Below are 24,671 nucleotides of genomic sequence, written 5' to 3'. Positions count from 1 at the left end.
GTTGCTACCTGATTCGTACTTGATTCCCATATTAACCATGGCACACTCCCCTGCCCACATAGGATCAGCCCCCATGATCGAACTTGTCTCCAGGGTTTGGCACAATGACAAGATCCCAGATTCCGCCAAACGCCTGGTCCAACAATGCTTAATATGCCTACAACACAACCCCGGGAAAGGAACTGTAGTACCCCGGGGGGGATTTGGGGTCCCAAACCACCCATTTGAAGTCCTGCAGATGGACTACATCCAGCTAGACAGATGCCAAGGCCTGAAATATGTACTCGTCGTGGTGTGCGCATTTAGCAAGTGGGTGGAAGCATATCCAACCCGTGACAACACCGCTATGGCCACTGCAAAGGTTCTGTTAAAGGAGTTTTTCCCCCGTTATGGCCTCTGTCGTGTTTTATGGAGTGATAATGGCCCCCACTTTGTAGCCAAAGTTATCCAGCTCATCCTAAATGGGCTGGGTATTAAACAGAAATTCCACGCAGTCTTCCACCCTCAATCTGCTGGGCTTGTCGAACGACACAATGCCACACTAAAGCTTAAACTGGCCAAAATAGTGGCTACGACGGGCCTGAAATGGCCAGACGCCCTCCCATTGGCATTGCTATCGATGCGCTCTACCCCCACCCGACATCACTTAACCCCTTATGAAGTTGTCTTCGGTCGACCCATGAGCGTCTGGTCTGCCCCGAAACCAACTTCCATTCATGACGTTCCGGATGTCCTAATGTCTGATTATCTGTACAAATTGACTGAAACTTTGTCTGTCCTTCATCAGCAGGTGCAGCAGGCCATCCCCGATGCTTCCAGGGGTCCGGGTCACGCCATCCAGCCGGGGGACTTCGTGCTGATCCGAAATTTTCAGCGATCAAAGAGTTTGGAACCCCGGTGGACGGGCCCCTGGCAAGTGTTGATCACCACTCGGACCGCACTTCGAGTGGAGGGGAAGAAACACTGGCTGCACGCTCATCACTGCAAAAAGGTCTCTCCAGCCCTGGCCACGACAGACACCGTCAACACCCAAGAAGAGCTCCTGAACCAGGACCGACCATCGTTGAACTGCTACCCTGATACTGAGACACTTGAACTTTCAAAACATCCTGACCCCACTGTGCCATCTCGAGAAGGGTATTTCCTGCGTCGAAAGGAGGGAGCTTCGGCTAAGTAGGCCACGGACTAGGTTAACGGATCTCAGAACGGTGACCCAAACTACCAAGGGTTACCTGGAGAGAAGCTAAAACTAAGTCTGTGGTCCTGCCCACTACCGAGCACCTTGAAGACGAAGATGATGGAAGCGCCAGATAAGAAGATGATGGAAGCGCCAAATAAGAAGCCGACGAAGACAGCAGGAAATACCCACTACAGAAATCCGAGAATAGACAGACTCCATAGCTCAAAGACAATTGCACTCTTCATCGTAATCCTCCTCTGTTTTCTCCTCATGACTACGCTCTGGATTATGGAAGAACACGCACCTGCTCACGAAACATTCCTAACCACTGCTCAGCCTACCACCATGAAGGAACATTATCTAATTTCGCTCTCTCCTCAACTAAGAGAGAGGCGAAAGGAGTTTTGGAACAACTCTTTCGTGCAGCTACTTCACCAGCACAATCTTGCCACCAATACCACCAACTGCTGGATCTGTGGGTTGCTACCCCATGCCACCGGACATTCAATACCATTCATCCCTTCACCCTTCTCTGTCCACGGCTCCTGCCTTGCCTGGCTGATCCTCCTGCAAGAGAGCTATACGGGCAATGCCACCTCCAGCAGAACTGCAGCACATTCTTCTCATGGGGCCGGGCGAAACAAGACAAAGACACACTTCTGCCCGCTGACCCCCAGCGACTCGAACCAAATGGACATCCCGGCTAAAGAACGAATCGAAATGCAGGTGTTCAACGATCCAACCAGACCCACCTTCTCCTATCTGCGGAAACGAACGGCTGCCACTCTGACTGTGGCCCTGACGGTCATCAACGTCACAGGCCACATGTGTGTAGAAGGACTTGGGACACAGCTGGTGGGTCGCAGCGCTTGCCGCTTTACCCGAACTCTGGATTCCACGGATCCACCTTCCTTTGTGTCATCCCCAAACATGTATTTCATCTGCGGCACGAAGGCCTACACCTGGCTCCCCAAAGGTTGGGGGGGCACTTGCTACATCTCCTTCGTCCTTCCTCCAACATATGTGGCCCCAGCGAATCACCACAGGCAAAAACGAGCCAAAGACGTTGAGCAAGCCGACTCAACAGGGGCGCAGTTCCTCGATGCTATGAAAGGACTCGTCCCCCTCTGGGGCCCGATGGCAAACAGCCGTGCCATCCGACATTTGACTCAGGCAGTCGAGACAACCATGAACATCACAGCGGGCATCTTTGCCAACAACACTGCCGAGCTCCAAGCGGTCCGTTTGGTGGCTCTTCAGAACCGCCTCGTTCTAGATGTGGTTCTGGCGGACCGTGGAGGAGCATGCCGCATTATTGGGTCCAGCTGTTGTACATACATACCGGACAACTCACCCTCAGTGTACAAAGCCATCGAACATCTTCACAGACTCTCTTCGGAAGTTCACCAAGAGCAAGAAGAATGGTCGCTTGGTGGTTGGTTCTGGGACACCGTCAAAAGCTGGGGCTGGAGACTGCTCACCATTATCCTGATTCCCGTAGTTATAATATGTGGCCTATGCTTAGGAATTCAATGTTTGCCACCTATGTGTTCTTTATGTGCGAGTTGTATTTTTCCCAAAACTGTGGACATTGGAAGCGAACATATGAGAGCATTGTATGATACCGAAGTTAGGAATTTGATGAAAATTGACATTGAGTAAAGCAAGGTGGCTAGATATGTTGAAAAGGGGGGACTGTTGAAAGTTGGACTGAGACCGTCAACATTATCGGCGCCCTCTTGCTCTCCTTAACCTTTTTGTGCGCGTAAAACAACCGCCATTTTGAACACCATGGCTTCCCTGCTCCCGCCGAGAGCCGGCGCGCCTCTCTCCCACTCCTAGCTTCGCCGGCATCCCCCGCATACTGACCACCCCCCTGCCTGCACCTGCCGCGAATCATAAAACCCCTCTTCAGCGCTGCTCTGCCCCTGGCCCTCGTCTTGTTCCCAGCGCAACACCTCCCTTCTTCCCATTTATGATCCCCGGCCCTTTGATGCAAACCCCTTTTCCCCGTGTGCCCGTTTGTCTTCCCCGTTCCCAGGCCGACACCCAGCTCTGCCGATACCAATCCCTTGCCCCTCCCCGTACAATAAAAAGCTTCCCTCCTCAAAGGACCCCCGAGATGATCAAAGCCCCCCCCATCCCACGAGATCCGATCGAACCCCACACACTCCGTGGATCGGCGGAATATCCAGCTGCGCGATGATCATCACCTGTTGTGAACGGGGCGGGGACTTCCACTGTAACCTTGCGTGGGAACGGGCTGGGAAGGGGGGGATTCTGAGGATGTCTTTCCGTACATCAAAGTATCGACGAGAATGTGTTACATGCAATAAACAGATAAACATGTGTATAAGAGGCCAGGCCTCAGGGATGCAGTTAGAGCACCTCAGAACGATACCTTCTGTCCGTTTCGTTGTGTTCTCCTCCGGAGAAAATAAAAGCCTTGTTTCCTGCCTTCCAGTCTCCAGCGCCTGCCTCTTCAATAGTTTAACTTCTTTGTGGGTTCAAGAGGCGACACCGCCGGGCAAATACTTAAGGATCTTATATTCTGGTTGGTAGTGCCCCCCAATTATTTTCACAATGGGATAGTGAAACGTGCGTGGCCATATTTGAGAGGGGTAAAAGGCGTGAACAGTGACATGCAAAGCCGGGATTATTGCCAACAAAGATACAAAATACAGTGCATCAAAAACAGTCCATTACAGGTAACAGCTCAGTTCAGTACGGTCATTGAGACCGGCCGGTTTCTGTGACTGAAGTCTGTATATCCAAGATGTTTCTCGTTGGAGTAAAGTTTTGTTGTTATCTTTTCCTTCAACTTTTGGAACCTGTTCAAGTACTAAATATCTCAATTGTGCCACACTGTGATTGGCCTCATTGAAATGGAGGGCTACATTGGATTTCGGGTTTCTGGTGCGAATGTTCGATTTATGTTCGTTGAGACGGGTCTTAATCTTGCGGGTGGTTTTGCCCACATAGATTTTGCCACAGGGGCATTTCAGGAGGTAGATAAGGTTAGAGGAGTCGCAGGTGGCATCCACTTTGAGTCTGATGTTGAACCCTCGCATTGGGTGGTTGAGGATGTTACCTTTTATAATGTTATTACAGTTGTTGCAATGATGACAGGGTCGGGTTCCAGTATGTTGAATGGGTGCAGTGACACTGTGGGTTTTGGATAAGATTTCTTTAAGGTTCATGGGACGAGTGTATGCGAAGATAGGTGGCTCCTTAAACATATCCTTGAAGTCAGGTTCTGACGATAAGATGCGCCAATGCTTCAAAATGATATTCTTGTAGCATTTACTCACAGTGGAATACCTAGATACTAGGACCATTCTTTTTTCATCGGTTTTAGGCTTGTGTTGTAGTGCTTCAGTCCTAGGTATGGCTGAGGTGCGTTCAACTGCTTGTTTCAGGATATCATCAGGGTACCCTCTTTGTCTAAATCTAGTCGCCATGGATTCCAATTGAGTGGATCTGGTGTCCGGGTTAGAAACAATGCGTACAACTCTCAGCATCTGGCTGTAGGGTAGGTGTCGTTTTAGAGAGTTCTGATGAAAGCTGCTGTAGAGTAAAGAATTGTTGCGGTCGGTGGGTTTTCGAAAAAGGTCAGTCTCAATCCCATTGGGGGTTAGTTTAAGTAGGACGTCTAGGAATGTTATTTCTTGGTTGCTGATGTTCCACGTAAACTCAATGCGGTCGTCCTTGGTGTTGAGGTCTATGAGTGCCTGTTCTAGGTTCTCCTCAGTATCCTTCCAAATAAAGAACAAGTCGTCAATGTAACGTGCGTAGAATTTTATGTGTCTTATCCAATTGGCATTTTGATAGATGTGGTTGTTCTCGAAATTCCCCATATACAAATTCGCATACGTCGGTGCTGCACAATTGCCCATGGCCATGCCGGACATCTGAAGATACCAGTCTTCTCGGTGTTTGAAGTAACTGTGGTATAGGGTGTATACCATCAGTTCGAGTATGAATGGTTTCAGAGAATCGTTCATTTGGGATGATAACAATGCTTGTTCTACAGCATCTATTCCTCCTTCGTGGGGGATTGAGGTGTATAGGCTCTTTACGTCAGCCGTGCATAGACAGATTTTTTCATCTTCAAAGATTTGGACTTCTGAAAGTTTGTTTAAAAAGTCAGTGGTGTCTTTTATATAGCTTCTTAGTTCTAGGACCATCGGTTGGAGGTATCGGTCAATCAGTTTTCCTGTTGGTTCGTGGATAGACCCTCTTGTGGAAACGATAGGGCGGAACGGGGGATCCGTCAGATTTTTGTGTATCTTGGGAAGCATCGTTATAGATGGACTTCTGGGATGTTCCACAATTAAATACCTTTTTGTCCTGTCATCAATGATGCCATCGGATGTGGCCTTTTCGATGATTTGGGATAATTCCATTTTAAAGTCATTGGTCGGATTGCCTTCTAAAGGTAGATACACTTCTTGGTCGGTAACGTGTTCATGAACCTTTCGGTTGTAAAGTTCGGTGTTTAGAATTACAAGGGCCCCGCCCTTGTCTGCTTTCACGCATTTAATGAGGGGATTTTTTGCTAGATTCTTAAGGGTGTCCAGTTCTTTGTTGGTGATGTTTTTATGAACTTTTTTTCGGAAATTAATCTTGGATATGTCCTGTTTCACTAAGGTTTCAAAAGTGTCTATGCTTTTATGGCTGGTGGGTGCCATGAACGTGCTATGAGGTCGTAAGCCCTTGAGTTGGTCTGGTTTATCTGTGTTTGATGATTCATTGATGTTCTCAAAAAAATGTCTTAGTCTCAATTTTCTGGTGAGTTTGAACGTACTCACGTCCAGTTCAAGTAGATTCGTCTCACTAGTCGGAATGAAGGACATGCCCTTCTGAAGGGTTTTTGTTTCAAAATCAGTGAGGGTGACCTCTGAGATATTGATTACTAGCGATTCTTCTTGTTTTTTTGTCTGGTCTTCGAGGGTGGCTGGTTGTCTTCCTGTTCTTTTGCCTGTCCTCTTGCCCCGTCTGGGTCTGTGGTTTTGTCTGGACCTACGCCTAAAAAAGGCTCAGTGGTAGTCAAGTCGATGTTGGATGTGGAAGGTGTTTCGTTGCTGGGACCTGTGGAGGTTGTCGCGCCTGTTGGATATCTTTTAGGCGGGCGATTAGTGTTATCGCTGCCAGAGGATGATGTGTCTGTATCCGGTTTAAATGGTTTGTTTCTACGTCGTTGAGCGTATACATCCGCCCAGGTGTATACCTCACCTAACTTGTAGTCCAAGGTGTCCCGACGGAATTTCCGAATTTTCCGTTCATTTATTTCTCTGGTGTGACGGTCTAATTGCGTTTTTATATCCTCCAAAGTTGCATTAAGTTCTTCAGTGGTAATGAGTTGTTTCAATTCATCCTCAATCGTGTCAATTTCCTGCTTCAGTTCAGTCAGAATTCCAGATAGTTCTTCTACAATTAGAAGTATAAGGTCCAGGCTACACTTATTGAGGATGGCGTTCCATCTCTCAATAAACGTCTTCGAATTCTTGCACAGGGACGGTTTTAAAGCGATCCGGAGGCCTCGGGGAATGCGTAGTACCTTGTGGTATTTGATAAGGGTGTGTGCATGCAATTGTTGATTAATGCGGCGTTTCGATAGATATAACAATTGTTTGATGCATTGCTCTTTGGATCTGTTGGCTGTGGTTTGGGCTAAATCTTCATTGATCAGTGCGTAGATTCTTTCGGTTGCATCCGTGTCAAAGGCTAGAGTGTCTGCCCTTGCTTCAGTGGATTTTGAGATCTCGTCATATTGCATGATGGGTTTTGGATGGGTGCGTGCTGCCAGCCTTTGGACAGTGGGGGTTAAATAAGTCTAGCAATTGAGGGCTAGGCGCACAGCAAATATAGTTGAATGTTTAAGTGCGTGTAGAGGTGTCTCAAAGATTTTGAAGGTGCTCCTGCAGGTATCGCAACTGTTCGAATGCGACTTGAAGTAGAAGTAAAGTTGAGTATGCTACTGGAGTGTAGGCATATCCCTGCCGTGGGCACACTTGTGTGGTTCGAAGGCACCAAGGATGGTGCACTCATAGACCTCAACACCAAGGACGACCGCATTGAGTTTACGTGGAACATCAGCAACCAAGAAATAACATTCCTAGACGTCCTACTTAAACTAACCCCCAATGGGATTGAGACTGACCTTTTTCGAAAACCCACCGACCGCAACAATTCTTTACTCTACAGCAGCTTTCATCAGAACTCTCTAAAACGACACCTACCCTACAGCCAGATGCTGAGAGTTGTACGCATTGTTTCTAACCCGGACACCAGATCCACTCAATTGGAATCCATGGCGACTAGATTTAGACAAAGAGGGTACCCTGATGATATCCTGAAACAAGCAGTTGAACGCACCTCAGCCATACCTAGGACTGAAGCACTACAACACAAGCCTAAAACCGATGAAAAAAGAATGGTCCTAGTATCTAGGTATTCCACTGTGAGTAAATGCTACAAGAATATCATTTTGAAGCATTGGCGCATCTTATCGTCAGAACCTGACTTCAAGGATATGTTTAAGGAGCCACCTATCTTCGCATACACTCGTCCCATGAACCTTAAAGAAATCTTATCCAAAACCCACAGTGTCACTGCACCCATTCAACATACTGGAACCCGACCCTGTCATCATTGCAACAACTGTAATAACATTATAAAAGGTAACATCCTCAACCACCCAATGCGAGGGTTCAACATCAGACTCAAAGTGGATGCCACCTGCGACTCCTCTAACCTTATCTACCTCCTGAAATGCCCCTGTGGCAAAATCTATGTGGGCAAGATTAAGACCCGTCTCAACGAACATAAATCGAACATTCGCACCAGAAACCCGAAATCCAATGTAGCCCTCCATTTCAATGAGGCCAATCACAGTGTGGCACAATTGAGATATTTAGTACTTGAACAGGTTCCAAAAGTTGAAGGAAAAGATAACAACAAAACTTTACTCCAACGAGAAACATCTTGGATATACAGACTTCAGTCACAGAAACCGGCCGGTCTCAATGACCGTACTGAACTGAGCTGTTACCTGTAATGGACTGTTTTTGATGCACTGTATTTTGTATCTTTGTTGGCAATAATCCCGGCTTTGCATGTCACTGTTCACGCCTTTTACCCCTCTCAAATATGGCCACGCACGTTTCACTATCCCTTTATCCTCCCATAATAGTCCTACCTTTACCTTCACGTCACCCCTTCAGTCCTACCTCAGTTACTATCACCCTGTCTAAACCCCGGTCCAACCCCGCGGAGCCATTGCACTGACACCCACACGCTGTGAGTGAGACGCTGATTTCCCAAGTAAGTTTCCGTCACCGCCACCGCTTTCAACCTTCTAGAGGACACAAGTCTCAAGTAACATTGAGCAGCCCTCGTTTGAAGTTCACCGCACCGCACCGGTTCATTGCACTTTATTTTTCTGTCCATGTTAGTGTTAACGGCACCAATCCTGTTTCTTTCACCCGTTTTCCTCACTAAGCACGCTGATATTCATTTCACACTCCAAAAATAATCACTTGACTTTTCCTTTCACGTTTTGGGCGCCATAAGGTTTGCACGAGATCATTCATTTACCACAACCCGGTTACTTTAGAACACTCCCAGAATAATTACTCGATTTCTCTTCACATTTTCAGGCGTTACAAGGTTTGCATGAGACTATCTATTAGCCATAGTCTGGTCAATCCAGAACCTGCATTGATCTGCATTTTGTTGACTCTTTCTGTTGTAGCGCTCCTTGACAAAGGACCTCCAGTCCGAAATGCATTGGAGTCAATCCAGCGTCAAATAATGACCTTCAACTTACCGTGATGTTTCATATGAGAAAAATATGAATTTCCATGAGAAATGAATGGAATAAATAAATAAGTGAAAACTTTTACATACAACTTTTGAATTGAACTTCTTTTGGTATTCGACGCACCATCCTTGGTGCCTTCGAACCACACAAGTGTGCCCACGGCAGGGATATGCCTACACTCCAGTAGCATACTCAACTTTAGTAATACTGGTGTTGGCCATTACCGTAGGCGGGTTGTGGTGATACGTACTGCACCGGGGGCTGCTGTTGGATGTACTGCACTGTGGGCTGCTGTTGGGCTTGCACATACTGTACTGTTGGCTGTGGCGGGGCCTGCACATACTGCACTGCCTGTTGTGGTGGTGTCTGCATGTACTGTATGGCGGGCTGTTGTTGCTGTTGTGTCTGTGCTTGCACATATTGCATGGCAGGCTGTATGGCCGGCTGCTGCACTTGTGGGGACTGGGCATTAGCAGTAAGTGCATTTTGTGCGGCCTGTGGAAAGGTGGTAACTGCTGTCATTTGGCTGACAGGTGCAGCCAGCATGACTGTGTCTAGGGCGTCCTTTTTCTTAAGCTTCTGCTGCACCAGTTTGGCAGCTGCATTTTCTATAGCTAGCTGTCTAGCTTTCTCCTGTTCTATTTTCTTTTTACAGAAATGTATAATGTGGTCTTGTATTTCAGGCCAGGTTTTTCCTTCCATGGCTACTACTCCATCTAATCTCTCCTGCACGTCGTCTGGCAATCCTCTTTTGACCATGTGGTAAAAGAGTCTGCTATTTCCTCCAGTTGTATTCCAGGAGTCACCCAACTCCTGGTGCCACTTTTCCTTCATCCTGGAAATGAAGTTAATCGGGTCTTCATTTGTTTGCATAGTTAGTGACATGAGAGACCCAATATCTGGAACATCAGGATATTTTAATCGTAATTTAGTCCAGACTTCTGCCCTAATTTTATCAAATGGTTCCCCATCGTATGTTGTGTCGTTCATCGTTATCAGTCCTCTACTGATACTTGTGAAAATTTCTTCTGCTTCCCCTCCCATTAAGGAAATTAACAAGCTTTTCATATCGCCAACCCCTGGTTTGGTGCCTGTAGTATTTTTCTCTAGGGCCACTATCCATTTGCTGGCTCCCTCCGTGAGGGGCGGGAGGTTCTTTTTAATGGCTTCCTTTCCCGCATAAGACCAGCAGTTATATATGGGGGGGTCTTTTGCTGTTTTGTATATTAGCGGCATCTGGCGGCTAATCCCTACACCTGGGAGCTTCGGTCTGGTGGTGTCATATCGTATAGCATATTTCTGCCAAATTTTGAGACTGCCTTCCATATAATCATAGTCCCAATCCTCATCCCCTGCACCCTGCAGTATACATTCTACTGCAGTGGCCATATGCTGAGGGTCGAAGGACCCTTCTCTTGGCCAGGGGATCATCTGTGGGGCCAAAGATTCTGTCCATCCAGCCAAATTGTCTGTGAAGGGGATGACAGCGTAGTCTGAATTCTCGCCTATTTGCACTATTTGGTTGGGAGTTAAGTCCTTGTCCCGCAGGGCACATTGCCTGCTGAGGAACATGCCATTAGCTGGTCTAGTTCGAGTGTTTCGCATGGAGGTGCCAGTGACCTGGTAGTTAATGTGGGTGTCAGTTCCAGGGACATCGTATACGATGCCCTCAGGTCGTCCGTGTGTTCCCAATACTGTTAGTCTCTCTACCTCTGTTTTTCTCTTATTCTTCCTGTTCCCCCCCACAACCCCCGTCTTTTGGAATTCCTGATGTTGGTAGAACGGATTTGTTGATGTATTAGTCCCATTGGTGGCGTGTGGCTGGCCGGAGAAATTTGTCATGGCTGTGGCGGATGGTGGGGCAAACGGGTCGGCTACAGGTGCGGGACGCCGTGGGGGTATGTCTGGGGGTGTAGGCTGGACCTGAGTTGTTCCAGCCGTCGTATGTGTGTTGTCTGGCATAGCTGTCTGGTGGCAAGGGGAGGGGGACCTATGGTACTGCACTTCCGGCCGTCCCTCATAATCTCTTCTGTCCCGAGAGGGACCCGCACTTGGCGAAGGTGTGGATGGGAAATGGGCTGTCTGCTGTGTACTATTGCCTAGTTCCCCAGCCCCTCCCGTGCTTTCAAAGATGTCTGCCTGTTCTGTGTGTTGTCGCGAGGTGTTCATTGTTGCTTGAGTATTCGGTGAGTTAAAGTGGGCAAACTTGAGGGTGTCGGACAATCTTTCACTTATCTGTTCTAGTTTTAATGAGGCGCGTCGGACTACCTGGGATATATCGTCGCGTTCAGGGCTGTGTGGCCTTTCTCGGATGAACATGTCAGGTCGGGCATTTCCATTGGGACTGCACTCTAAACTTTTATTGAATTCTGTGGCTGCTCTCCAGTTGTCATAATGGACTAGATATGGTGCTGGCGGGCCCTGTACTTCTCTATCCTTATTCTGTTGTTGGACAGTGGCGAATGTGATCAGTGGCTCCCCTGTGTGTGGACCGCAGAAAGGCATATGGTCTCGTGAGGTGGCCTCCTGCTCCGGGAGTTGTGGAGCATTGGTGTCACGGAGGCTGTTCAGATCGGGGTAGTGAGGGAGTGCTTGGCAAGGCGAGTCGGATGAGTGGTGGGATGACGTGCGTGAGTGGTTTGATGAGGCGACGGACCCGTTGTTGGTCGCCTCCTCTTCCTCCTCAACAGGCAGGACTGAGACAGGAGTGGGGTTCAGTTGTAGCGAAAACTGCGCATTTATTTGCCCTGGTAACCCTGGCACCGTGGCGTGCAACGTTGGACTGCCACTGGCGACAGGTGTACCAGGGGGGGGGGGCTGACTAGGGCTGGAGCTAACGTGGGGATGACTGGCCCTGTAACGGGTATCGTTGGGCCACTGCTGGTGCTGGGTGGTGTCAATGGGGCAGCACTATCGTCCCTGGCAGGTGGAGGGTGTTCGAGTGTGTTAAAGAGTTCGCTTGGGAGTTGACCATACCCCACAGTTGCCATATTATTAGTTGTACACTGTAAGTCCAGTTCTTTATTTTCGGCGGATACTATTGCGGGATACATGCCACTGGCTTGATACGGTGGGGGCGCAGGAGGGGCAGTGGGCTGGATGGCAGTGTGTTCTTGCGTACTGTCCTCTTTAAATATTTGCCAGAGACTTAAGGTGGCCTTTCTTTTTTGTAATTTGATGCCAGAGTATTTGGTGTCTAGGAAGGTGGTGGCGTGCTCAAGGACATTTGCGTCAAACGATCCTTCTGATGGCCAGGGAAAGGTCATATTCCTAGTTAACTTATGAAGCTCCCTACAATGTTTGAGTATGCGCTGTTCCTGGCTACTAAACGTTTTCAGGACATGTTGGAGTGGTGTTGCCATAATGAAATATTTGTGTGGAAGCAATTTAGGCTCTGCAATAGGGGCGGTGTGGTCTGTGCCGTCCTAGAGGTCACGTATGAGTTCACCTGCTACTGCCTCAAGGATGCAGTCATATATGGTGTTTTGTAATTCAATATTCTGGAGGGGAGTGCACCCGGGGAACCGAAGTTGGCCTCCAAAGCAAGTGTCAGCTATTTTAGATTGATGCGGGTGTCTGGGGAAAACGCGGGATAGGACTGTCGATCCTTCCCAACTGGTAAGGCGCAAAATAAAATATATATAATATCCAGTGGGTGTCCTATACACAGTGGAACTCAGTATCCTATTCATAACATTACTCAATACATATGCTGTTGCTGGGCAACACTGGGTGGAATATCATCTGATGTTGGACTGGAGGGACAGGCAAACCCTGCCTGGGTGTTTTCAGGGCTGCAGACGTGAGGATGCAGATCCCTGATAAGTTCCTCTCCTATTTCGTTACAAACAATATTATAGAGTATGTATCTTAAATCTAATTCGTCGGGTCCTCTGTATTTTCCCTCTGGGGATAAGTCAGGGAACTCAAGATTATGACGGGCAAAGGTATAGCGAATTTTGCTTTGCAGTGGGTTCCGTGGCCAGGAGGACTCGAATACTGTGGGTAGCTCTAAGCCTGGGGATAGTAGGCGTATCCGTATGTATATCCACTCTGGTGTTTTATGCACAGAAGTACCGAATATTCTCTTCTCGTATACTGCCTGTAGAGCCTGCATGGGGCTTGTCTCCTGTGAGCGGCAAGCAGGTGGTGCACTGTTCTGAGCCCTTACTATGGCCTCGGTGGGGCGTGAAACTGTTTGTGTGGGAGAGCCTTTACTGCAGGCTCGGCGGGGCGTGAAAATGCTGGTGCAAGAGATAGGGTGATTTGGCGAGGGTAGGCGTAGTCAATATTGAGTGCCTGAAATATTGTGAGAAGAACAGAACTCATAAGGGGTGTGACATGAATGAAACAAGATGGTTGGCCATCAGATATGCCTACAACGTTATTATTTATCAGGAATATCGTGATATGGTTAGTTGTATAATTACTCATTCCTTTATGTGAAGTTGGGATAGTAGGATGGGTTCTGCAGGTGTGGCAGAGCGCAGGGCCCCCAGTATGTTATGGGTAGTCGGACAGTAGCGCTCTTAACAGGGGTGATGTATCGTTTTGAAACTGTGGGTGATAGGAGTAGGAGTTAGAGACAGATTCCGGGGGTAAGTCTGGGCGTTTCCCTTCTGGCGATGGGATGAACGCTACTTCAGGTGTAGCAACCGACTGTATGGAATCTACTGAAGACTCGTCGTCGGTGATGAGAATGGGTGTGGTAGCCGGGTGGGTTGGATAGGCTGGGTATTCAAGGGGGAGAGAGTGGGGGGCAGACAAGGTGGACGAATCAGAGGCCTCTTCTGTATACAGCTGCTGAGGGTCGATAGTGTCTGGAGATGGTGGGGTTAGAAATATGTCTGGGAAGATATCAAGAGATTGGGTAGATATGGTAAGCTGGGTGCCTGGCGTAGGGGTAAGTCCTAAAATTGCCCAGGCGCCTGCGAGTTTAGTGCGGAGTTCGTCATCAAGGGAAGTAAATGAATTGGTAGCGGTATTGTGAATTAATTCAGGCCTGCCGTGAGAGAACTGAATAGTGCAATGAAAAGTATGTGGGGGGGTGCTGGACATTACGGAAATAAGGAGATATAAGGCATACCATGTGTAGGCGAGGGAGAGAGAGAGGCAGGGGAGGAGGAGTAACAGTTCCCCCCCCTTTTGGCAATCAATTGCTGAAGCGAATGATTGTCAAAAAATAAATGAGCGCAATGTAAGGGTGGTGGACGAGTAAATGGCTAGCTGCGAGGCACGTCGTACACTGAAGTGAGGGTACAAGGCAGGGAGCATGTAACGCAGGGAACTGCGGGGACAGAGGGGCACTTATGAAGGGAAGACCTGGAGGAATCACAAAGCACAGCTGCTGCTTACACAAAGCACATGGATCCAAAAGCAAATGAACAAAAATAGAGAGGATGAATAATCAACACATTCAATAATCAACACAACATGAAGACAGCACAATAAATAGTGACAAAAATAAAGAGGATGCATCCTTAATGACAAAAACAACGATCTAGATATTAAAATCTCACTAATGCAAGAACACCTATCCATGATGTGGATATTAAAATGTCAGCAATGCAAGAATACAGATGTCAGAAGTGCGATCTAGATATTAAAATCTCACTAATGCAAGACCACATATCAGAAGTGCGATCTAGATATTGAAATCTCACTAATGCAAGACCACAGATATCAGAAGTGCCATAAATGTTGAACAAAGTAATGGCGCACGCGAGATATCCGGAAAGGTCGTCAGAGCCTGTAAGCCAAACAATGTCCTATCTGTAAGGGAAGCGGCAGGGCAGGAACATGGCAAAGATGGAAAGAGAGACACAGTGCAAAGAAGTGACGTCAGCGAGAGAGATACAGTGCAAGACGAAATGCCAGGAAAAAGAGAGACACAGTGCAAAGAAGTGACAGCAGTGAAAGGCAAAAAACAGAGGGGCACAGTGGAAAGTACAGTCCGTAGTGAAATGCAAGAGAAAAGACAGACCCAGTGAAAGGCAAGAGCAAGAGTGTGGAAAGGCAACTTAGAGAGACACAGTGAGAAACACAGTGAAAGGCAACAGCGAAAGGCAACTGAGAGAGACACAGTGAAAGGCACAAGAGAGAGAGAGAGAGAGAGAGAGAGAGAGAGAGACCCAATGAAGAGAGACTCAATGAAAGGAAAGAGCAAGAGAAATACAGTGAAAGGCAACGTAGAGAGAAAGGATGAAAGTAAGAGGGACAGAAAAAGCGTGTAGAGAATGAGAGACCGGGGCTCGGGCGGGGCTGATGACAGAAGGCAGCGCTGCGGGGCCAGGGCACTGTGTAGAGAGAGAGAGTGCTAAGGAAGGGCGGGTGCTCCGGGGAGCTGATGAGAGAAGGCAGCTCTGCGGCGCCAGGGCAGGAAGTGGGCCGGCGATGCAGGGAAAGTGCCACAGATAGCACACAGCATTTCCTCTTTCTTCGTGCGCGGAGGGCAGGCTTTCAGAGGCTTGTTCACCGTCATGAGTGGAATGGATATGTACAGTAATACAACCAGACCATGGACGAAGAGATCGTGAGGAAAATATAGGGAAGAAGGGGCCCTCATGGGAGGGCAGGGCGGGCTCACAGACCAGAGCAGTCAGCAAGCCCAGGGCGGGCTCACAGACCAGAGCAGTCAGCAAGCCAGGGGGGTGAGGGGTGGCGGGGGGGGGGGGTGGCGAGTTTGGGTGATGGTGAGCCGAGCAGTCAGCAAGTCAGGCGGGGGGGGGTGATGGCTAGCTAATCAGATGAAGAGCAAGAACTTAGGAGGAGTACTGTGCTGAAGCAGATGTAGAGCAGGAACATAGACATAGCAAGGGCACTAGACGTAGTAAGGGCACATTTAGTCAATGTGTGAAGAAGACAAAAAGGAAAGACACTATTGCACGGGGTGTTCCCAGCAGCATCAAAGGGAAAGAAGCATGTGTCAATGACAACACAATCACGTGTCAACCACACCCCAAAGCCGAAAACCTGGACACACCCAGGGAACACCCTGCACCCCAGACTCGAACTGAGGGAGGGATCGCGAACCTCCCCACAAAAGGGGAGGCTGGGACTTGAACCCGATTCCGGACCCGCAAGGACCGGAATACACCCAGCTCACAGACTTGAACTGTCGAGAGGGATCATGAAGGTAGGGGTAGTCGACACGAGAAAAAAACATACCACAACCCGCTCCCTCCGTGCTCGAACCGGCAGGGAGAAGGGTCGGAAGGCGACAAGCCACAAGCCACAAGCCACAAGTGGAACTGTAAATAGCAATCGAGCAGGGCACCTAACAAGAAAGCGTGCAAAATGTGACCACTGAGAGACACAGAGGGTTCGTGAATCGTGACCCTAGGCAATGCTGCGGGTGGGGGAATCGGAGTCCTAACCAGAGCTAGCCACAAGGGGACCGCACACAGCCAAGTAGCCAACACCACGAAAGCTCAAGGGAAAAAATGAAATGTTCCTTGACTCACCAATGGTATGCAAGAGACTGCGACGGGGACCCCTCAAAGCAGCTCGTGGAAATTCACCAGATCCACCGCAGGAATGGCCCAAGCACGATGGAGTTGGGCGCCAGCTGAGAAAGGGTAAATCTTGACCCTTTCGGTCAGTGGTCACCACCTCGGGTGTGGACCCAAATCAGCAACACAGCATTCCACTGAGAGACAAGGAATAAAGGTGTAAGATACCAGAATTTCAAGTTTGGAGTGGCACTTTTATTTTCAGTTCACAAGCAGAAAAATAAATGCATATCAGTTCAGGCTCTAAGGCAAGCTCCTACCAAGGATCCAGACTTCACTCTGTCTGGAGTAAATGCTAGATGACAAATGCTCAAAATATTGCAAGGCAAGACTGGAATAAAATGTATACAAATGAACACGAGCACAGATGATCAAAGATCTTATGCTACTGAGCACATTGATGTAGACCTCTAGTGCATTCAGGCAAAATATTTAAAACAGATCTATACTCATTAGGCTAAGCATTTCTATCAGGACCCTGACTTATGGGATCAAGGCTAGGAAGGCACAAGTAGAATTAGCTCAGAATAGAACATTTTGCTATTAAATTCAGTGTCTGGTGGTTCCTAGAAATGAGACCAGTCCCATAATGGCTAGAAGAGAGAGATAGCCAGAAGGTTATATCAAAGATATAAAGGAGCAGAAGGGGTCTCTGCCCTGGGAGATCAACAACCTGTGAGAGGCGCCGGTGTCCCAAGTCAGAGATTTCGGCTAGCCGGAGAACAAACCACGCTCAATGCCAGGCATCCGCAGGAAAGTTCTGCCTTAGAATTTGACAGTTGGGTCTGATATACCTGAAATTGAGGAACCAAGGTTCTATGGTGACGCACTGGCCTACGCCCATTCAGTGCAGGCAGTTTAACCACATGTGTCCTAGGACACCGGAAGGACCTCTTCAAGGGACATTTTGTTACGTACATTTTGAAACAGAACAACTTGTACATTTCTGAAAAAAGAACATTTTGGTCACGTACATTTAATATTGCGAGAGGTTGCTGTTTTTTACTTCGTGCAAGCTATGTTTCAAAATATTAGTTAAGCAATGTTTTCAGGAAGCTGTACCAACGGACACCAGTCTGTGCATGAGTTGAGTGGGTGTTGGCCTTTGTGGAAAATTACTACTTCACCTTAAGCCACTTTGCCATGTTATTTTCAGTGCAGCAGAGAAATGTATTATCAACCTTACTGTGGCCTATTGCATTTTGCTAGGCCAAGACATGCCTTCTGGGCCTCAGCCTTGGGCCTATAACCCCAGGATTCAGGGAGTTAGCGGGATTTGGTATGTTGATCATGCCTAGCAAAAATTGAGGGTTTTTAAGCATATTTCAGGGTCTCAGTGGCAGGCCCATGGGTGATATTTCGCTATCAAGACAGCTAAGAGATGCTCTTTCTGGTGATCAGATGGTAGAGCGTGATTTTAACCCTTCATCAGTGACGTCTAGGAAAAACATGTCATATTTTCAGATGCCATACACAACGCCCTATTTTGTCTCGTAACGGAAGGAAATGTTACATAACACATTTTTTTTATTACTGGGATTGAAAAAAAGTAACGGTTTTGGGGAGGGTGTTAAGCTTTTATATGCTTATTCCATTAAATGCTACACTTGTTCTTATGACAACTGATGAATGCTTGCTTAACGGGCACATTTTTCTCATTACAGAAAGAAGATTCCATTGCCCTTCTGCCAGACAATTCTCCAACTACTAGTAAGTCATCACCAGCAGTACTGTGTTTTCATTTCTTAATTGAAAATAAAACTTTAAAACTAACAAACACTGTGTGGTTTTTGTTTACAAGTGAGTGAGCGGAAAGGTTTGAACTACTGCACTTGGCAGTCATGTTTTAGTGACTCAGATAGGCCGGGACTCGGAGGTAGTCTTCTTCTGTTCTTCTGGGTCGTAAAAATCATTGGTTAGACATTCTAGATAGTCGGTCAGGGGATTGAGGGATCAACTTCTGTTCGGACTGAGGTATGTCGAAAGACGAACTGCACCTATCATCTTGTCCATACTTCTTTGTGTGCAGAATAGTCCCTGAAACACTAGCGGTATGGGATGTGCTCCTCTCAAATCAAAAAGGACACTGCTACCTTTTACTTGGGGTAAACAATTACATTTTGTTGTTGCAAATTGCCAAAGCACTTACATTAAGAAGACTGGAGTAGACAGCAAGGGCAACCCAGAGGACTACACTCAGTGCCTAGAGCTATTGCTGTATCAGAGTTTTGTTTCACACCGTTTGCCGAATGGGCAAGCTTAGCTACCTACACAGACCGACTCATAATTGTAAATAGTAGTAGCACAGAGAGTGATGGTAGGGGCAGGATAAGAATGTAGCAAGTAGTCTACATTAGAAGAAGATCCAAGACTATTTTGTAAAACAGAGAATTATTAGGAACCAGTTTATAATAACTAGGGGCTGTGAAAGTTAGGGAAGTATAAGTATTAAGATAACAATAAGACAACTTACTGGGGCCAGCAGAAGAGCCTGGAAGGGACTGCTCCTGTCCAACTTCTGCCACCGGAGTCTCTGTTGCCGCCGTCGCCTTGCCCCTGGGAGTTGCTTCTGGTGATCATGAAATAAAGAAACACAAGATGGATGATTGTTTTTTGGGAAATATTTGATTTCTTTGTACTCAATCTAAAATTATGTCGGGGAAACAAATTAACATCAATTGCATCTGATCTTGTCAACTAAGAGGATAGTAGTAAAGTATTGCAGGATTCCCAGACCGTCTAATAGGAAACTTATGTAATTCACTAACTACATCAACAACAAAAAGGTTCTACTACGACTGCCATCACTCAGCAGCACGAGACGTCGCGTGACAGACACAGTCCGTCATCATGATTGCAGACCACTAACAAATGTCCTAGAACAAGTAATAAATAGTATACTCAACGTATCAATCCACCACTATCTCTTCCAAGTGGCAGCAGCAGGAGTACAAAGAAGGACTAGACTTGAGTCTACTGTCTCTAGCATTACGCAGTAATGATCTCAAATGACTAAATTGTTGCAAACAAGTAACCATAGTAGCAACGCCAATAACCAGGCGAGCACCTGCAATAACAGAAGCTATTTAAACATTAATTTACCTGCAATGTAATCTAATCAGCAGCATTTGTACTCTTCAGGAAAAAAATAGATTAGCAATATAACAGAGCAGAAGGAAAAAAAGTAGTTATTAAATAGCTACTTAATAAGCCCAGGGATCTCCACACCAAGCAGGTCGACCAGGTCATGCTCCCGGTCCAAGATGTCACTCCACCGGTGCGTCACTTGGTGGTAGGTGCGCCGGACCCCAGACTCCTTATGCATGCGCCGGCACACCGTGTCCCACAACTGGCGACGCTCCCGGAGGCCGAAACCGGAAGCAATCCGCCCACCTGCTGCCACGGTCTTAGGGAGGTGGACCTGAACAAAAACCAGCAAGGCGGCCACCTCCACTGCAGAAAAGATCTCCCTGGGCTGGACTTCCTCCCCCCTCCAACGCCAGCAAGGGAGCCGGGTACGTGGGGCTGGACCCTTCCCCTTGCCCTTGTGGCCTCCCTTAGCCATGGTCCTGGGCACAAGAAGAAGGAAAGAAGAATAGGTGTGAAAAAAAAATAAGAGAGAGAGCAAAAGAAATAAAGTAGGTAATAAAGTAACAAAAAGTAAAAAAAAACACAAAATATAGATGTAGGAAATTGAAGAGAGAGATAATAAGCAAAAAAAAACAAAAAAAGTTCAGAAAAACATAGGATTGCAAAGATGTAAGGTGGATAGAAAGGTAGCATGCCCAACACCATAGCAGTGAATGAAAAACAAGATGGCCGCGCCCATAGAGGACCGCGTGGGTGAGTTCGCGCGATATTTCCCCCGCGAGCACGCAAAAACGCCCACGAATACGTAATCGCGCGCCGCATATGACGCGAACTTGCAACGAGCGGCCGGAAACGGAAACACGTCACGCAAACAAGATGGCCGCGCCCGTACATGACCTCATGGGCAACCTCGGAGTCGGTGCGCTGCAAGCGGCCCGCGGAGAAGCAAAAAAACGCCCAAACACGCAAAAAAAACAAAAACCGCCCGAACATGTAAAAAAAAAGAGCAATCAGCAAATTCGCACGAAAGTAATTAAAATAACATAGTTACTAAGTTAGCTTCAACAGGAAGCACTAATAGATAAAATGCAGGTGCTCGAGCACCTGCTTTATTTTATTTATTAGTGCTTCTTGATGAAGCTAACTTAGTAACTATTTTAGAATGGCGCTGGCAGCTTGCCGGCGCCATTCTAAAATAAAACAGTAGTGGGGCAGAGGGCAGAAGGTCACAGAGTGGGGCAGAGGGCAGAAGGGCACAGCAACGAGTGGGGCAGAGGGCAGAATGGCACAAAAATGAGTGGGGTAAGAGGCACAACAATGAGTGGGGCAGAGGGCAGAATGGCACAAAAACGAGTGGGGCAAGGGGCACAAGGGCACAACAACGAGTGGGGCAAAGGGCAGAATGGCACAAAAACGAGTGGGGCAAGGGGCACAATGGCACAACAACGAGTGGGGCAGAGGGCAGAATGGCACAAAAACGAGTGGGGCAAGGGGCACAAGGGCACAACAACGAGTGGGGCAGAGGGCAGAATGGCACAAAAACGAGTGGGGCAAGGGGCACAAGGGCACAACAACGAGTGGGGCAAAGGGCAGAATGGCACAAAAACGAGTGGGGCAAGGGGCACAACAACGAGTGGGGCAAAGGGCAGAATGGCCCAAAAACGAGTGGGGCAAGGGGCACAAGGGCACAACAACGAGTGGGGCAGAATGGCACAAAAACGAGTGGGGCAAGGGGCACAAGGGCACAACAACGAGTGGGGCAGAGGGCAGAATGGCACAAAAACAATTGGGGCAAGGGGCACAAGGGCACAACAACGAGTGGGGCAGAGGGCAGAACGGCACAAAAACGAGTGGGGCAAGGGGCACAAGGGCACAACAACGAGTGGGGCAAAGGGCAGAATGGCACAAAAACGAGTGGGGCAAGGGGCACAAGGGCACAACAACGAGTGGGGCAGAGGGCAGAATGGCACAAAAACGAGTGGGGCAAGGGGCACAAGGGCACAACAACGATTGGGGCAGATGGCAGGATGGCACAAAAACGAGTGGGGCAAGGGGCACAAGGGCACAACAACGAGTGGGGCTGAGGGCAGAATGGCACAAAAACGAGTGGGGCAAGGGGCACAGGGGCACAACAACGAGTGGGGCAGAGGGCAGAATGGCACAAAACAAGTGGGGCAGAGGGCAGAAGGGCACAAAAACGAGTGGGGCAGAGGGCAGAAGGGCACAAAAAAAAAGAGAGGGTGGCAGTGATGAACCAGAGGGCGCATCGCGGTCTCGCACAAAAAAAACCCGCAAACACGCAAAGCACCCCGCGAACACGCCAAGAGCCCCGCGAACACGCAAAAACAAAAAATCCACAAATTCGCACCAATTCGCGAATTTTGCAGATCGCGAATTCGCAAATCCGCTAATTCTCGGATCGCGAATTCGCAAAATTCGCCCATGCTTAGTTCAAATACGGCAAGGCTACTCCCCTTGACTCCTAGAAAGTACAACGCGTTCTTTAAACAAACCAAGCCTCCAGCAGCCCGGGAAATCCCCCTGCTTTTGTTTTGATTTGAACAAGAACTCCTGGAGTCCAGAAAGAACTGTTAGTTCTTAGTGACGTCTTATGTCCAACCTTACGCCAAACCCGGCACCTTTCAGGTATAAATATACCAACACTGCCTTAAGCAAACACACGGTGGTTTGGAGCAGAGCGGCTATCTACTTGCCCGAGAGCCCAGCTGATGCGAGAGCCCACGGACGCCGCCCCTCCCCTTTGACGCACTGAGAGAGACGCTGTCTTTTCTCCTGCATAGAAATCCAGCTCCGGTGTTTTCAGCCGCCCTTGCGGGTTGCTGGGATATCGAGTCCTGAGAGAGAGATACCAGACCTCCTGCATTCTATTACCCAGGTACGGAGCTGACTAAACCCTTAGAGAGAATTCTTGATTTAGATTCTTGGCAAAACCTACTTAACTTAAACTGCTACTTACTTACTCCTTCCCACGTATTGGGCTTAGGTCAGGTACACCAGGGTAGGCGTATTTAGAAGCACCAGCTGAGCACGTTAGTCAATGTATTTATGTATGTATATATTTTATCCATTTTAAAGTATCATATGGCTAAGAAACCATATCAATGCTTTTACAATATTATTTCATAATACTCCTTTTACTGTACGCACTTTACTTTACTATAAGTATTGCAATTGTGGCAATTCATTTCTCTTGCATGAGAAAGAAGACTACTCAATAAATAACACCTTTTATTGAAAACGCCCGTCTCTCTATTCTCTGCACTCTGGTGAAACTAAGTATGCACGATTGACTGAGTGAAATAGCTGTCTATTGTTTTCACACGACTCTAGAGATACACTCTTATTCTGAGGGAGCAAAGTTGTCATGTTTACGGTTGTCAGAAGCTAATCCCTTCTTGTCTATCCCGGAAAGTTAAACTCCTCCTTGTTTATTCAAGAAAGTTTCTAGTGACCTCTGAGCTAGCTGGCAAAACTAATTTAGTCTTATATAGTCAGTACAGACCTAGTCGACCTCAGTCCTACGTCTACACTGCTGTTTATATTATTCCAATGCGCAGAGCCTATTGGGAATATAGGAACTACACTACAGTACTTACACATCACTAACTATAAAACAACATCAAATCATCATAGACGTAATGTCAGGACCATTGTCTACAAATCTGTTAAAGTTTTTTAATTAATGCATTATTATTGTAAACATAAGCAAACACAGGCCAATGACCAGTCCATTAAGGGCGAAATAATCCACAGCACAATGCAGTGCCAAACTGTTTGCGCTATCTGACTTGGCAGGGAACCTCTTCACATAGGAACATCCATCGAGCACAGCAGGCACCTCGAAGATGAGACTTGGGAAGGGGCAGAGCTTTAGGGAGGGGTGGGTTTACCCTTGGAGGCTGCTTCTTGGGCATGGTCTCTTTCGGGCTGGGTTTTTGCTTGAGAGTTTTTTTAAGGCTGTGGCCAGGGGAGTGGGGAGGCTGTTTTTCAGGGGTGGAGTGGGAATTGGAAGGGATTGGTTTGGAGGTGGAGGGCGTTTTTTGGACTTTGGGGGGGCAGGGTCAGGTGTCACAGGAGTAATGGCTAGGGCAAACAAGCAGACTCACAGGTAAAACGTGTAGGGTGTGTGGGATGGAGTTCAAATTGGGAGGAAGAGGGAATGGAAGAGTGTGGGTTGTCTGCTGTCTGCAGTGTGTGTTGTGACGGTGACTGTTGGGTGGGTGACAGTGAGTGTATGCATTTTTTGTGGGGAGTGTTGCGGATATGCTGGGTGTTGTGGAGAGGTGTGTGGCTGTTGGTGTGCTGTCTGTGGGTATGGGTGTATCTGTGGATGGGTCTGTGACTGTTGGTGTTCTGTCTGTGGGTATGCTGGGGCTGGTGGGGAAGTGTTTGCTGGCTCCCAAACTGGTGGACCTATTTGCGGCGGCCGGAGACAAGGGAACCCTGCCACAGACTACCCGAGAAGCAGTGGTGATCCCACTGCTAAAACCGGAACAGTCCACCCTTGATTGTACAGCTTAAAGGCCTTTGTCGATGCTTAACCTTGATTTTAAAATCCTAAGTAAATTATTGGCGTCCAGACTGCTTCCACACATGAATCTCTCTGGTCCATCCAGACCAGGCGGCTTACATACCAGGCAGAAACATGACCTTGAACATAAGGTGACTCCTCTCTATCCTGGAATCGGGCAGCTGTGCAGAGCGGGAAGGGGCGATATTTGCCATAGACATAGAAAAGGCCTTTGACAGCCTGGAGTGGGAATTTCTCTACGCTGTGTTAGCAAAGATGGGACTGGGTCAGGGATTTATACGCTGGGTGAGACTGATGTACGCATGTCCAACGGCTAGAGTACGCAAGGGCCACACAATCTTGAAGCAATATCAAGTGGAGAAGGGCATGCATCGGGGTGCCCCTTCTCCCTCTGCTGTTCGCCCTTGCGGTCGAACCCTTGGCCTTTACGGCACGGATGGGCGACATATACAGGGGGCTTCGGCTAGGGGGACAAGTGCACCATATAGCACTATATGCTGATGACCTCTTGCT

Source organism: Lissotriton helveticus, chromosome 2_1, assembly GCF_964261635.1.
Source record: "Lissotriton helveticus chromosome 2_1, aLisHel1.1, whole genome shotgun sequence".
Taxonomy (NCBI): Eukaryota; Metazoa; Chordata; class Amphibia; order Caudata; family Salamandridae; genus Lissotriton; species Lissotriton helveticus.
The sequence above is the reverse complement of the archived record's forward strand: the minus strand, read 5'-3'. Positions refer to the sequence as shown.